Below are 14,304 nucleotides of genomic sequence, written 5' to 3' on the forward strand. Positions count from 1 at the left end.
AGCAGCCAAGTTGGAAGAGTTTTTGTATATTTTAATCCGAGTTCTGTAGTGCACCTGAAAAACTAAGGGCAACCGCCGTTAGGAATTGGCAAAAGATCTTAATTTCCTCTCTCCATAGGCATCTTGCTAACTTCCTGCACAGTTGCCTGGTATAGAAAACTGCGCTAAAAATAAATCAAGCAGGGTGGTGTTTCAATGGAATTTCTCTCCCAGCTGGTTTGGTCCAGTCACATGGAAATGGACCTGTTCTTTTAAGGAGATTTGTTCCCTTAAGCTTTCCTGGATGGACCCATTACCCAAGAGGATTTTTTCTTTTAAATGGGCAGGTTTCATTTTAATCACCCCTCTCACCATTGGGTTTCATGGTGCGTAATAAATATGCAGTTTGCTCGGAGCCGATTGGCTCTGGCATTCTTCCCCCTGCTCCCCCGCTTGGCACAGGCAGTGCCTGGAACCAATGAACTCTGCACACTTCGCATATTCATGAGGGAGATTGGTGTGGGGCCGGGAAACCAAAGGAAGTTGGGGGGTTGGGAGCATTTCCCCCCAACAACCTCTAGAAATGGCCTCTGCTGTTGTACCCCCCACACACTTTGCCCACTGCAGAGAGCAGCAGCAAAGCCAGCGAGCAGAGGCAGGGTCAGGATGGAGGCAAGACAACAGGTATTCAAGCAAATGGAGAGAGGGAAAGGTGATGACACCTTTGGAAATTTCACTCCCTCCCTAGGTGCCTTTGACCAAATAATTTCTATAGTGCTCCAGTGTTGTAAGCAGCGTGGCCTAGGCGGTAGAGGACTGGACTGGGAGACCGGGGTTCTACTCCTACTCGGGCAAGTCACTTTCCCGCCCTGTGCCTCAGTTTCCCTTCCTCACCCTTTATCTATTTACACCGAGAGTTCCTCAAGGTGGGCTGTCTCAGGCCACCTGTGTGCAGCGCCGGGCCCTGTGGGGCCCTGATCTCAGCTAGAGCCTCCAGGTGCTAGTGCGTTTGGAGATAGCCACACAGAGGGCAAATGCATGAACTAGTCCCATCCCCCCGTCCCCCGCCTCAGGCTTGTCTAAGGGCGCGGGGGGGGGGGGGAATGCAGAGCCTTGCCTCAGTGGGGCTAGAGCCGGGGTGCTGCCAGGGGGCAGGGAGCTGGGTTTCTCTCCTGCCCCTCATGGCCTGGCTAGGGAAGCTGGCAAACTTGAATCAGAATTGTCCCCAGCTCCAGGGGAAGGGGTGGTTTGCTGGGTGCCTTGGAGCTCGGGCTCTGGGGAGCTGCCCTGCACTGGCGGTGGGGGGGAGCTGGGAGCTGCCCTGCACTGGCGGGGGGGGGCGTCCTGCGCTGGCGGGGGGGGGGGGAGCTGTCCTGCACTGGTGAGGTGCTGAATTCTCGGGAGCTCCGGGCCGCCCCTCTGCCAAGATCCCCTTTCCCTGGGACTGGGAGCTCCGCCCTGGGTGCTGGGAACCCCCCCCCCCCCCCCTCCCGGGGTGCTGGGCATCGCCCCCCCCCCTCTGCTGGCCGCCCAGCCTCTCCCCACGCTCGCCCCATGCCCCCTTTTTCCCCAGGACCCGCCCCGCGCTCCGCCCCACTGGGCGGGTCCGACCGGCTGCAAGGGCGGGGGCTGGGGAGTGGGGGGGGGGGCTCTCTCCGAGCGAGCCGGCAGCTGGAGCGGCTCCCCCTCCCCTCCCATTCCCGCACGCAGCCCAGCCCAGCCCAGCCCCGCCAGCCGGCGATCATGGAGAAGTAAGTTGGTGCCTTCGGAGCTCGCGGTCAGCCCCAGGCTCGAGAGAGAGGAGCACCCCCCAGGTAGGCAGGGAGGGGCCCCCGCTTGGACACACGGGGGCGGGTGCTGGTGACTGGAGGGTGCTGGCAGGTTTTCCCTCTGGCGCTTTGCAGGAGGCTGTGGGAGCAGGGTGTGTATGGGGGGGGGCGGCCTGGGGGGGCAGCTGATGTGTGTGGGTGTGTTGGATTTTCCACCGGCTGATCGCTTGCATGCCCCTGTCTCTCCGTTACCTGGGCATCTCCGCTCCTTTCCCCTCCTCTTGCCTCCCCCAGTCAGTGGGTTTCTCCTGGCAGTCGCGGGGGCCGGATTCTGTAGCTGGCACAAAGGGAGCTGACGCCACCTGAGAACCTGCCCCCCAACCGCCCCCCCCGGCTCGTGCCATGTTAGATTTGCGACCGATGCCTCGGCAGAAAACAATGCCCCTCTCCCCCGGCTCGGGACGGATCCTGGCAAGGTTCCTCCCGCCCCTTTAATGACCACAATCCATTTCTTAACAATTCCCCGGGTCCTGCTCCTGGACCCACCTGCTCCATGCCCGGTCTGTGCCCTGCTCCGAAGGGGGCTCCCAATGCCCGTGGCCCATCGGGCTCCTCGCTGCGTTCGCCAGAGGGACGCCAGCCCCCACGTTTGACTGCCCGTCGCTGCCCCGGAGAAGGGGGTCCGGTATTTGGGACAGGGGCGGTATGAATGTGGCAGACACGCGGCGGTCCCATTATTCACGGGGACAGGTGGCCCGCCAGAAGGGAAACGCGCCTTTGAAATGGCGTGGGCCAAATCCGCTGGCGTAAAGCGGCGCCGTCCATTCCCGTGGGGGCCGGGCTGAATGGGGCCAGAGAGGGATTTAGATCTGAAAACGGCGCTGAAGCGATCAGATGGGTTTCCCCGTTCCTGCAGCGATGCACGCTATAGAAATTCAAGTGGTGATAAATAGGAGGAGGATTAAAGGGCTGACTGTGGTAGGCAGCAGACCTGACCCTCCAGTGGTTCCTCTCTGACAGATAGAAACCAAGATGCGCTGGGAGAGCCCAGCAGGTGAAGTAACTTGGAATTATTTGCTGCTGGCTAGTTCCCCAGCAGGTGTGAATTGGGGTCACGCCACGGAGTCTGTGGGACCAGATCTGCAGCTGGTGTGAAAAGGATCTCACTCCATTAGAGTCAATCGCGTCCGATCCCCAGTGGGTGTCACTTGGTGTCAGGCCACTGGTGTCAATGGGGCCAGATCCCCGGGCCGAGGTCAGTCAGCATCGTGCTGGTTTGCGCCAGCGGAGGATCTGACCCCGTGCGTATCATTTACTCTGTGAGAAGATAGTGGGCGGTGACATTTAGGCTGCCTGAAAACTGGGTTTCACCTTAGGAAGCCACCTTCAACCTGAACTAAGAACAGTGACATGGCCTCCAAACATTATCCCGGAGTCTGTGGGATTGGGTGAGATTCTCCTTTGATAACACGGCAGGATCAATCTGAAATCCCATTTTCAAGGCTGTCTCTTCTATGGCATGCGGGCTCGCTCCGTCTGTACAGCGCCTGGCACGCGGGGGCCCTGATCTCGGCTGGGGCCGGTGGGTGCTACTGGAGATGGCAGCACACCGCGGAGGAATGAGCCAGGCCCGAGCCTGTGTATTAATTTTAAAGGGGCTTGACGCTCGCTGAAAGTACATCCACCTCACTAGGTCAAATTACCCAGCTGAGCAAAGAGAGTCGCCCGGAATTGAAACGGAAGCAGATTCCTGGGAAGAGAGACCAGCTTTTTCCCACGCCCTGGAGACCGGAAAGGAGGGAGCTGGAAATGCGTAGGAGGGACACCCTGTACCTGTCACTCGGTCGGCACAGCTAAAGGTCTTTGTCGCTCCTGTAGGGGCTTATGGTTTTAGAGCCATTGGTCCAAATCATGGGGTCCATTAGCTCGGCTGTGTTGCCTTCAGCAGCATGGCAGTGATTTATACCCGCTGGGGATCTGGCCCCCACGGACACCAGTGGGATTACACCAGCATTTGCAGGGCTCTCCCATTTTTGCCGCCCCAAGCAACAACAAAAAAAGCCGCTCCGACTGCCGCCCAAACTGCCGAAGCAAAACATAAAAGCAACCCGGACTGTGCCGGCCCGAGTATGGACACAATGCCGCCCCTGGCACGTGCTTCCTCCGCTGGTGCCTGGAGCCGGCCCTGGCATTTGGTCCCTTGAGGTAAAGATTGTGGGAAGCGCCTCTCCACGGCCCCCCAGCCAGCGAGCCTTCGCCGCTCGACATGGTGCGTGTGGATCTGTGCAGCTGGAATCGGGCCAGATGTGGTTTTGAGAGTAGGAGCCTTTTCTGTGCAATTGCACCTGGTGATGCGAGCTGTCTTCAGAAGACATCAAATCACCCACCATCTTCCCCCGCGGCCCCCCAAGTGTGGTAGCAAATCTGTGGCCACTGACATGCCCCGGCCTGTCCGACAAGCCCAGGGCCCAAGCCCCGGCCCCACCACCCGAGCTCAAGGAGACTAGTTCTGGGTGTTGTTAGCAGCATGAGGTTTATGGTGCACCTGCGTCCTGTGGTGGGCACGTCTGTGAATCTACACATACACACGGTAATGCTGTCGAGAACCGGGTTTATGGATGTGTGCGTATTATAAAGAACTGGACTGATGGGCGCGCGTGTGTAATTTCGTGACCCGGTTCACGGGCGTGGTAAGGCGCTGAATTCTGTGCGCCTGTAATATGTGCGACTCGCACACACAGCCGGTTCCTTGCCACGTTTTCCGACTTGGATTTCATCGGCAGCTCATGTTTCATCAGCCACTTCAAAACCCTGGGCCTGTCTTGCTGATTGGCATCTGGCTTGTTCTGTGTCAGGGAAGTGCAGAACAGACAATGTCGGGCTTTGGACGTGTGCTTTAATGACTCACGGGCCACGGATTTGATCGGAGTGTGCGGCGCAATGCGATTTGGGGGTGTGCAGGCGTTGGCCCCGTCTCTGGGGTAACTGTTCCCTGTAATCCCCTGCTCACTTGTGGGCTCCTCGTTGGCTGACGCATGCTGGAGACAAACTGGAGGCTCCAGGAGGACAGAGCCCAGGGGGATTAAGGGGCGAGGGCGGGGAATTAAAGGAGCTCAGTGTTGTGTGTTGTGACTTGTGAGGGACCTGATTCTCAGTGGCAGGTTTTGTCTACACAGGGAAACCGACTGGAATAGCCCTTGCGACATAGGCCAGTCTGCAATAGCTCCCCCATGTGGACGCTCTGTTCCAGGAGAATCGCCCAGTCCACTTGGGAAGCACATGAGTTAATCCGGACTAGGCCATCCACAGGGAGAACTGCTCCGGAATATGTCAGTGTCTGCATGTGGGCAAGCATTTTAGCCGAGAGGCCAGGCCTTAGGGGGATGGCTGGCGTTACCGGGAATACCTAGAGCGGGTGTCAGAGAGAGCCTCTCCCACTGCGGGTGGAAACCCCACGGCTCTGAGAGATTTATCTCACCCAGAGTGACCATTGGGATCATCTGGTCTAACCTCCTATATCACTGGCCTTGGAAAATTAGATTTGTATTGGTGTCATTAAGCATCGATTTCACCCTATCCACAGAAACGGAGGGAAACTGTTTCCATCGATAATAACAGACATGTATGGAGAGGCAGATGAAGAAAAAGGCCGGCTGAGAACTTATTTGGGTTTGACCGAAGGAGATTCACTTTGGAGGTGTTGACAATTGGTGTTTTAACGGTTATAAACTCTTTGAATCTCGGCAACTACTGCCATTAAACACAGGTCATTGTCTGATTCCCCCCAGCCCCGCATCGTTTCCTATAACTGGGAGCGTTTAAATAGATAAACATCGGGAAAAAACCCAACCTTTACATCCCTAGTTTTGCACATCTGTGAACATTTAAATGGATAAAAACCGAAAAATGTTTAGAAATAAACATCTGTATTCTCGGCCAACATCACAACCAAATACCAATGAATTCTGCCGGGCCTAGACAGAACATAGGTCCTACGACGTCCCAGCGATCCTTCCTCTTGGAACCAGAGTAGATCTGTTCGAAAATCAGCCCGTCTTGATTAAATCCGGCCCAGTGAGGAAGAAGTGGATTCTCCCTCAGCCTTGGGTAGGTTGTTCTACGGCTTCCGAATCCGCACTGTTAACCATTTGCACTTATTTCCAGTCTGAATTCGGCTAGTTTCCACTTCCAGCCCTTAGATCCTTCCCCGGCTAGAGGGAAAAGCCCTCGGGTCTCACGTCTCTGTTCCCCGGGTAGGTACTGACAGGCAGGGATAAGTCACCTCTTAACCAGTGCAGCTGGCTTTTGTGTGTTAATCCCGGTCCCTCCCCTCTTTTCCTTTAATCACCCCTAGCAGGAGCGGATCCCGCCTGGTTTGCCCACCCGGCAAGGGAGAAGCAGCGGGCGCACGAGGCCAGAGTCAGTTTCCATCTACCCCTCCCACCCGTCCTGGAATTTAGCCCCATTAATCCCACCTAGCTCGGGCCCCACCCAGGGTGGAGTTGCCCCTTTACAGACTAGACCTTGGGGCTCGGAGAAATGCTCTCAGGTCCATCCAGCGCCGGCCTGGTGGCCTCACACAGCTCGAATCCCCACCAAAGACCAGGAGCGTTTGCCCGAAGCAAACCCCCCAGGGTTGGGCCCTGTGGGAAAGGACTCGACGTGTGGCCCTGGCTTGGCACCCAGCTGCCCGATCCAAACGGGCTTAAAGGTTTCCCTCGCCCCAGCCCTGCGTCCCGCACCTGCTCCCCCCGGCTAACCGGAGGCTGCATCGGGGGACTGGGCTCCCATCAGCTTTCCACCCGGACGGTCACGGCGGGCGGCAGTCGGGCCCCGATCAGGACGAGCTGAAGGGTCCACCGGTGACCCGATGGCGTTGAAGCCCAAGCAGAGCTAGTCAAGGGGGCAGCGAGCTCTCTCTCCTCGGCGGGAGCAGTTTCCGGGACTGGCTGAGTCTCAGAGCCAAAGGGGCTTATTTCGTTACCGAATTGAGGACACCGCCCCAAACCCTCCCTTGCTTTAACTCCTAGACAGCACTCCCGGACCTGAGGCTAAAACCCAGGAGTCCTCTGCTCTAACCACTAGATCTCACCGCCTCTCCTAGCCAGAAATGGTGCCCAGGGGCGTTGATTCCCGGTCCTCTGTTATAAGCAACTCCCTACAAGAGTCCAGGGCCTCCGGGCCCTGAGTCTGTGCAGAGTGAGGGGCCCAAACTACCAGTTGCCCTGGGAGTGTTTTGTCCCCAGGTAAATGGTTGCACACGGTGCAGGACAATGAAGAAGCAGGTCCCTTGCTCTGACCACTAGGACGCCTGGCCTCCTTGTGGCGCATCAATTGATGTACACTTGCACCCCCCACTGGTTCGAGCAAGGAACAGCTGTCAGGGAGAAGTGTTTCCTCTACCCCCTGCAAAGTGTGCATTAAAAATGTAGCTCCTACAATACATCGCTGCGGGAACCCGGGAGCGCACCCTCCCGGCCTCCCTCCCTCTTGCTGTTTTGAAACGTCTGGGAATAAAAAAGCACAACCTTGTGGTGAAGGCCCCGGACCCCAAGAGATCTGGGTTTCAGTCCTGCCTTTGCCACAAGTGACCTTGGCCGGTCACTCCCCTCCCTTTGCACTTCAGTTTGCCTAGCTCCAAAATGGATCGAATGGCCGGGGGGACTCTGGGGTGCCAGACTTTAAACCCTCGTGGCTCGTCTACACGGGGGAGATTGAGCAGCGATGCTAATCCAGAATAACTCCTCCATGTGGACACTCCATTCTGAACGCAGTTCCATCAGAGCTTGGTGATGGGAGTCATTACTCCAGAATCAAGTCGCTTTCATTTCAGAATAGAGCAGCCCCCCAGGGAGCTAGTCCCCACTAATCAAAGGTACTTCAATGTTCCCATGTTCCCCCAGGATCTGAACAGCCCCCAACCGTTACCGTATTTATCTTTCCAACCGCTTCTGAGGCAGGGAAGAGACTTGGCCAGGGTGACCCAGGAAGCAGGTGACTTGAACTCCGGCATGTTGATATTTGATCATGGCCTCTTCGATCTAGCAGGTCTAACGGGTCCCAGTGGCCGGAAGTTGAAGAACGTAAGAACGGCCATACTGGGTCAGACCAAAGGTCCATCTAGCCCAGTCTCCTGTCTACCGACAGCGGCCAATGCCCGGTGCCCCAGAGGGAGTGAACAGAACGGAATCAGCAAGCGATCCATCCCATTGCCCATTCCTAGCTTCTGGCAAACAGAGGCTAGGGACACTCTCCCTGCCCATCCTGGCTAACAGCCATGGATGGACCTGTCCTTCATGAACTTATCTAGTTCTTTTTTGAGCCCTGTTATAGTCTTGGCCTTCACAACATCCCCGGGCAGGGAGTTCCACAGGTTGACTGTGCATTGTGTGAAAAAATACTTCCTTTTGTTTGTTTTAAACTTGCTGCCTATTAATTTCATTGTGCGACCCCTAGTTCTTGTGTTTATGAGGAGTAAATAACACTTCCTTATTTACTTTCTCCACACCAGTCATGATTTTATAGACCTCTATCATATCCCCCATTAGTCGTCTTTTTTCCAAGTTGAAAAGTCCCAGTCTTATTAATCTCTCCTCGTACGGAAGCCGTTCCATACCCCTAATCATTTTTGTTGCCCTTTTCTTAACCTTTTCCAATTCCAATCTATCTTTTTTTGAGACGGGGTGACCACATCTGCACGCAGTATTCAAGATGTGGGCGTACCATGGATTTATATAGAGGCAACATGATATTTTGTTTCTTATCTATCCCTTTCTTAATGATTCCCAACATCCTGTTCGCTTTTTTGACACGGCTGCACATTGAGTGGATGTTTTCAGAGAACTATCCACAATGACTCCAAGATGGGAAAGGTGTCCGTTTTTAACAAGGAGGGGAACTACCCACTGGAACAACTTACCCAGCACCGTGGTCGAGTCTGCCGCCCTGGGAACGTTTAAATCCAGGCGGGATGTTTTTCTTTTTAAAGATCTGCTCCAGGAATGATTTTGTGGGGCTGATGCGACACAGGAGGTCAGGCCTGGTGATCACAGGGCTTCCTTCTGGGCTTGGAGCCGATGAAAGTCGCGGGCTGGTGCTGTAACCATGACACCATCCTTCCCCTCCAGGAACGGAGAAGCCAGCAGCAGGGTGTATCACAACTGGCGAGACATGCAGGAGGCACGACCCGCCCTAGTCTATAAATACACCGGCAAGTTCTCCTCCGGCTTTCGAGAGCACACTTTCACACCCCGTGAAATGGGACTCTGCATGACGGGCCGGCCCGGTTCGGGATGTTCCGTCTCCGGCAAGGGCTTTAGAGAGGAGGGAGAGACACCGGCGCGTCGGGTTTGCTGTTCCTGGGGCACCGAGCGCTGCTGTCGGTCTGTCCGTATCATCGGCTCCTGGCTCTTTGCTTTCTGTCCCGCAAAGGACCAGGGCTAGTCTGAATATTTGGCCCCTGAGCACGCGTCTTCTCACTAGTCACTTGTGAAAATCGTGGTGTAAGAGCTTCGCAGGTCTGAGAACAAGGGTTGGCTGTTTGTATGGGTAACAAGGAAATCCAGAGCCGGAACAGTAAATATTCCCAAAACCAACCCAACCCAGAGGTTTGGCAGGGCTATAAAACCCCCTGCTTCAGCGCATGGGCTGATCGCTAAAACAGGAGGGGACCTGCCTTGGAGGGGGGCTGGCTATCCCATCATTTGGTTTGTGTGTGGCCTAGTGGTTAGAGGAGTGGATTGTGATGTCGGAGATGTGGGTTCTAGCACTGGCCTGCTTGGGCGAGTCCTTTCCCTGCTCTGGGCCTCAGTTTTCCCCTCTGTAAAATGGGGATAATGCTATCACCCTCCTTTGAAAGTGCTTTGCGATCTACTGATGACAAGTGCTTATAAAGACTATGATTATAATATAAACCACTCAAGATTTCCAGGCAGTGCAGGGTGTCCACCCTTTGACAATCAAACCTCTTTAAGGCCTCCCAGCTTGCCCACCCACCAATTACGGCATCCCCAAATCCCCAGCCACTTTTAATGACCTGGGTGACATCTCGTGGCATTGAGTTCCACCGGTCCATCGGTCCACTGGTCCATGGTAATGGGGCATGTGCAGCAAATCAGGAGAAATCTGGGGTTTATTGTGGGCCGCATTCTACAACCCCTACTCAGAACAAGTGGTTCGTTCGTTCTTGAGTCTTCCCAAGGAGATGGGTGACCCTAGTTGAGGAGGAAAAGTAACTCTCAAGCGTGGCAGATTCTGGCCGTGTGTTGCTAGGGAAGAGGTAAGGTAACCATGGCGATACTGAATGTACTTACTAACTAGTCCATGGTGGTAGCGATGGTTATTATTATCACGATTGATTATATTTCATGGGCCACGCGCTTTCCAAACACTGAAGGAAGACCGTCCCTGCTCCAAGGAACCCACAATCTAATGGCATCGCTGTTGTCTCAGGCTCTCTGCAGACTCAGGCAGACGTCCCTGCATCAGTTACACTTGGGGCAGCTCCCCCCCCTCACAGCTATTGTCTCAGACAAATGGAGGCAGGGCTGGATTAATGTGCGGTCATTATACTGGTGCCCTGGGTCCTGCAGCCATCTGATTATGGCAGGCACTTGACGGTCATGAAACAAATCCATTTCTAGCCCTCACGTTTGTGGAGAAAAGATTGAAAATGTGACCCAGGAGTAACTGCTGCAGTGATACTGCCTGAGTTTGCAGAGAGCCTGAGACAATAGCTCTCAAAGGGGAAGCTGCTGGTGGTTCCCAGTTGTATCCAATGAGTTGTCGGTTCTCAGCTGATGCGGTGAGTTGTCGGTTCCCAGTAGTTTGGTGGTTCTCGGCCCCAAACCCGGTGGCTCACAGGTCGTTGTGGATTCACGCTGGCGAGGAGACTGTGCGGGTGGGTGATCTCTCTATTCAGATGTGGTCCCACACGGTGCACAAGTCTGAGACCGCCTATGGATCTCCGGTAGGAACTGGGTTTCCTGCGGCGACGCTGATCCACCCGCCCCAGATACATGTGCTCGGAGATGTTTGAATCCCCGGTGTCTCAGATGGAGCCCAGAGCAGCTGTTAATCGATGGCGCTCTCTCCCAGGGCTTTCTTACCTCGCCACATTAAAGCTACAGGCGGGAACCAGATCACGGGAACTCCCCCCAACACCTTCCTTCAACTCTGGAGCCCCTGTGCTCACCCACGCAGTGACCTGCGGCTTTTATTACCTAATCCCCCTCAGCTGAGAGCAGGGCCCGAACTGTGCCAGGCGCTGCACAGCCCCTGCCCCCGGGAGTTTCTAATCTAAATCGACAGGAGGGAATTATTACCCCTGTGTTGGGGGGGGGGACTGAGGCCCAGGGAGATGAAGTGACGTGTCCAAGGTCACGCAGGGGAGTCTGGCTAAAACGGCCAGAGTGGGTCAGACCCATGGTCCATCTAGTGCCAGGAACGAACAAAACGGGGCAGTTATCGAGGGATTCATCCCCCCTAATCCAGTCCCCGCTTCAGTCCAAAGCCTGGCACAGCTGGGCATCGGACCCAGCTCTCCGGGGTGCCAGCCCGTGGCCCCGCTCCAGGGCTTTCCAGGATCCCCACCTCCTGCGTGGGACCGGAGGCAGCTCATCCCCCAGCCCCAGCCCCGAGCGGAGGGCTCTTGGTGCAGAGAGCCCGGCCTGAGCCGGGAAGCCGAGGCCCTGCGAGCGGGACCTTTTGTGTGAGTTACAAAGCCTGATGAAAGCGTCTATTAACAGCCGGGAACCCGCCAATCCAAAAGGGGGGAACGAATACAATCCCATTGTCGCAGAATGAGCCTCCTGGACGGCTTAATTGATGTTTCCGCCCGGCGCTGGTAATGAGGCTATTACATTAATTACAGGAGTGTTGGCGCTGGAGACGGAGCCCCGCAGCTGGGGGCTGGAGCCACGTTTCCCCAGGCAGCACCGGGGAGCCCCGCGGCTGGGCTTTCGGGGGAAGCCGCCCGGGGCGAGGGGGCCCCGGGCCAAATCCGCAGCTGGTGTCAGTGGGCAAAGCTTCGTCCACTCTGATGGGGCGCTGGCTGATTGACCCCAGCCGGGGGTCTGGCCCCACGGACTGCCATGGGGCGCTGGCTGATTGACCCCAGCCGGGGGCCTGGCCCCGTGGACTGCCATGGGGCTCTGGCTGATTGACCCCAGCCGGGGGCCTGGCCCCGTGGACTGCCATGGGGCTCTGGCTGATTGACCCCAGCCGGGGGCCTGGCCCCGTGGACTGCCATGGGGCGCTGGCTGATTGACCCCAGCCGGGGGCCTGGCCCCGTGAACTGCCATGGGGCGCTGGCTGATTGACCCCAGCCGGGGGTCTGGCCCCGTGGACTGCCATGGGGCGCTGGCTGATTGACCCCAGCCGGGGGCCTGGCCCCACGGACTGCCATGGGGCGCTGGCTGATTGACCCCAGCCGGGGGCCTGGCCCCGTGGACTGCCATGGAGCGCTGGCTGATTGACCCCGGCCGGGGGTCTGGCCCCACGGACTGCCATGGGGCGCTGGCTGACTGACCCCAGCCGGGGGTCTGGCCCCGGGGTGCTGTGAAGCTTGTGGGAAGCCCAGCGGTGACCGTGCTGGGGGGGAGCCCCAGGGCCGCGGGGAGGGAGAGGTGTCGGGGGTTAGCCAGTCCCGTGAGCCATCGGGGTTTCTATTTTCACATCCCTTCGTTTCTTTCGCCTTTTTATAGCCCGTTCCCGTCTCTCGTTGCTATGGAAACGGCGGCGTTGCTATGGGAGGGGGCTAGCATTCGCCCACCCGCCTGGCACCAAGGCCGCGGATTCTGCGGCGGGGGCGGCGCGGCCCTGGAGGGGCTCATCGCCCAGGGCAAATCCATGCCCCTTTCCTCGGGCTGATCGGCCCCCGGTCCCCGCTAATCGCCGGCTGGCGGGGCGCCGCAGGGCTATGCAGACAGGAGGAGATGCAAAACCTGCGTTTGTTCAGCGGATGCACCGCGTCTCCACTTCGCGGCGCGGGCCTCCTGCGGGAGCGCTCCGTGTGTCCGTGTCCGACCCGAGCCATGCTGGTGCTACAGCTCCTGTTGGCTGGGAGGGGGTCGTGTGGTCTGCTGGAAAATCTGGCCCCTGTTCCTGACTCTGCCACTGAGCGTGGGCAAATCGCGTCCCTGCTCTGTGCCTCGGTTTCCCCACCCTCCCTTTGTCCAATTAGAGTGCGAGCTCTTTGGAACAGGGATTGTCTCTTACTATGTGTCTGGGCATCGCCCTGCGCGACGGGGCCCCGATCTCTGGGGCACCTGGCATTGGCCACTGTCGGAGACAGGACACTGGGCTGGCTGGAGCATTGGTCTGCCCCAGCGTGCAGCTCTTATATCCTTAAAGGAAGCAATAAACCACATCATGTAAATAATACATCGCTTTACTGGAAGGCTTTTAGGCACTTACCCTTGGAAATATACAAGGCCGGAGACCTGAACCAGTCACTTTGCCCGCTGTCCAGAAGAGATTTAAGTTTCTTTTTCCATGTGAGAGCTGCACGTAGCCCAGGGTTGTCCACACTTCTGAAAGCTGAGCCCGTCTCCTGGAAAAGGATCCCTATCGCCCCAAGCAAGATCAGGGTCCGATTGCAGCAGGTGCTGCATGAACAATAACCCAGATCAGGGCCCCGGTGGGCCGGGCGCTGCCCAGACCCCGGCCGAGATCAGGGCCCCGTGGTGCCGGGCGCTGCCCAGACAGTGAGAGCCGGTCCTTGCCCTCAAGAGCTCCCAGTCTAACTAGAGAAGACAGACCATGGGACTGTCTTTTAGTTCTGTGTTTGGACAGCACCTAGCGCGATGAGGCCCTACACCCAGTACAAATACATCAATAATGATCGTCATGAAAGAAGGGTCCTTGTCCCCAGTGTCCAGCTGAGAGCCAGTGGGATAAAGGGCTGGATTTTGAAGGGGCTTAGCACGGAAATCTGACCTTTATTTTGGTCCCTTTTGGGGAAACCCCCCCACTGTCAGTGCTACACCTTTGGAGGTGGGCCCCAAAATGACCCCCCGCCCCACGTGTCACACGGGAAGCCAATAGCACTGCCGGTGCTTTAACCATGAGCCCGTCTCTCCTGCCTGCGCAAAGCCATCCTGTGTCACTCAGCCGGCCCCAGGGTGTCCAGTGGGCACCACGCCATGGGGAAGGACGGCTCCCCCCCCGCCCTAGCGCGTCCGGCAGCGGATCGGGGGCTGGGAGTGTGGGAGGTGAGCTCTGGGGGGGTTTGTCCCTCGCAGGAAGGAAATCGCCTTGGGCACCTGGCCCGTGGTCGCGCAGTGACCCTCCTTTGTGGTCCCCAGGGTCCCGTGAGCGACGCCTAGAGAGAAAAGGGGCCGCGCTGCAATGACACCGGAGCAAATGAGAATTGTGGCTATTCTCACTGTCCGGAGTCGTGGCTGCGTCCTTTGTTTTGCATCCTGCTACGGTCTTGGCCTCACTGAGATCTGGTGGCAGGGAGTCCCACAGGCCAGGCGGGTGGTACGTATTTCCTCCGGGGGGATTGAAATGTGCCGCCTTGCAGTGCCATCCAGGGCGCCCCTGCTCCTGCGCT

The 14,304-nt window shown here is 57.2% G+C and overlaps 1 protein-coding gene across 1 annotated transcript in view; it reads left to right on the forward strand.

Annotated features, from left to right (window-relative positions):
• Positions 1-1,690: 1,690 nt before the first annotated feature.
• Positions 1,691-14,304, forward strand: part of SLC8A2 (solute carrier family 8 member A2) — a 68,304-nt gene continuing 55,690 nt past the window's right edge. Inside the window, exon 1 of the mRNA XM_034792468.1 lies at positions 1,691-1,793. The gene's annotated coding sequence lies outside the window, so the exon portion shown is untranslated. The remainder of the gene's footprint in view (positions 1,794-14,304) is intronic.

This window comes from Trachemys scripta, chromosome 16 (assembly GCF_013100865.1).
Source record: "Trachemys scripta elegans isolate TJP31775 chromosome 16, CAS_Tse_1.0, whole genome shotgun sequence".
Classification (NCBI taxonomy): Eukaryota; Metazoa; Chordata; order Testudines; family Emydidae; genus Trachemys; species Trachemys scripta.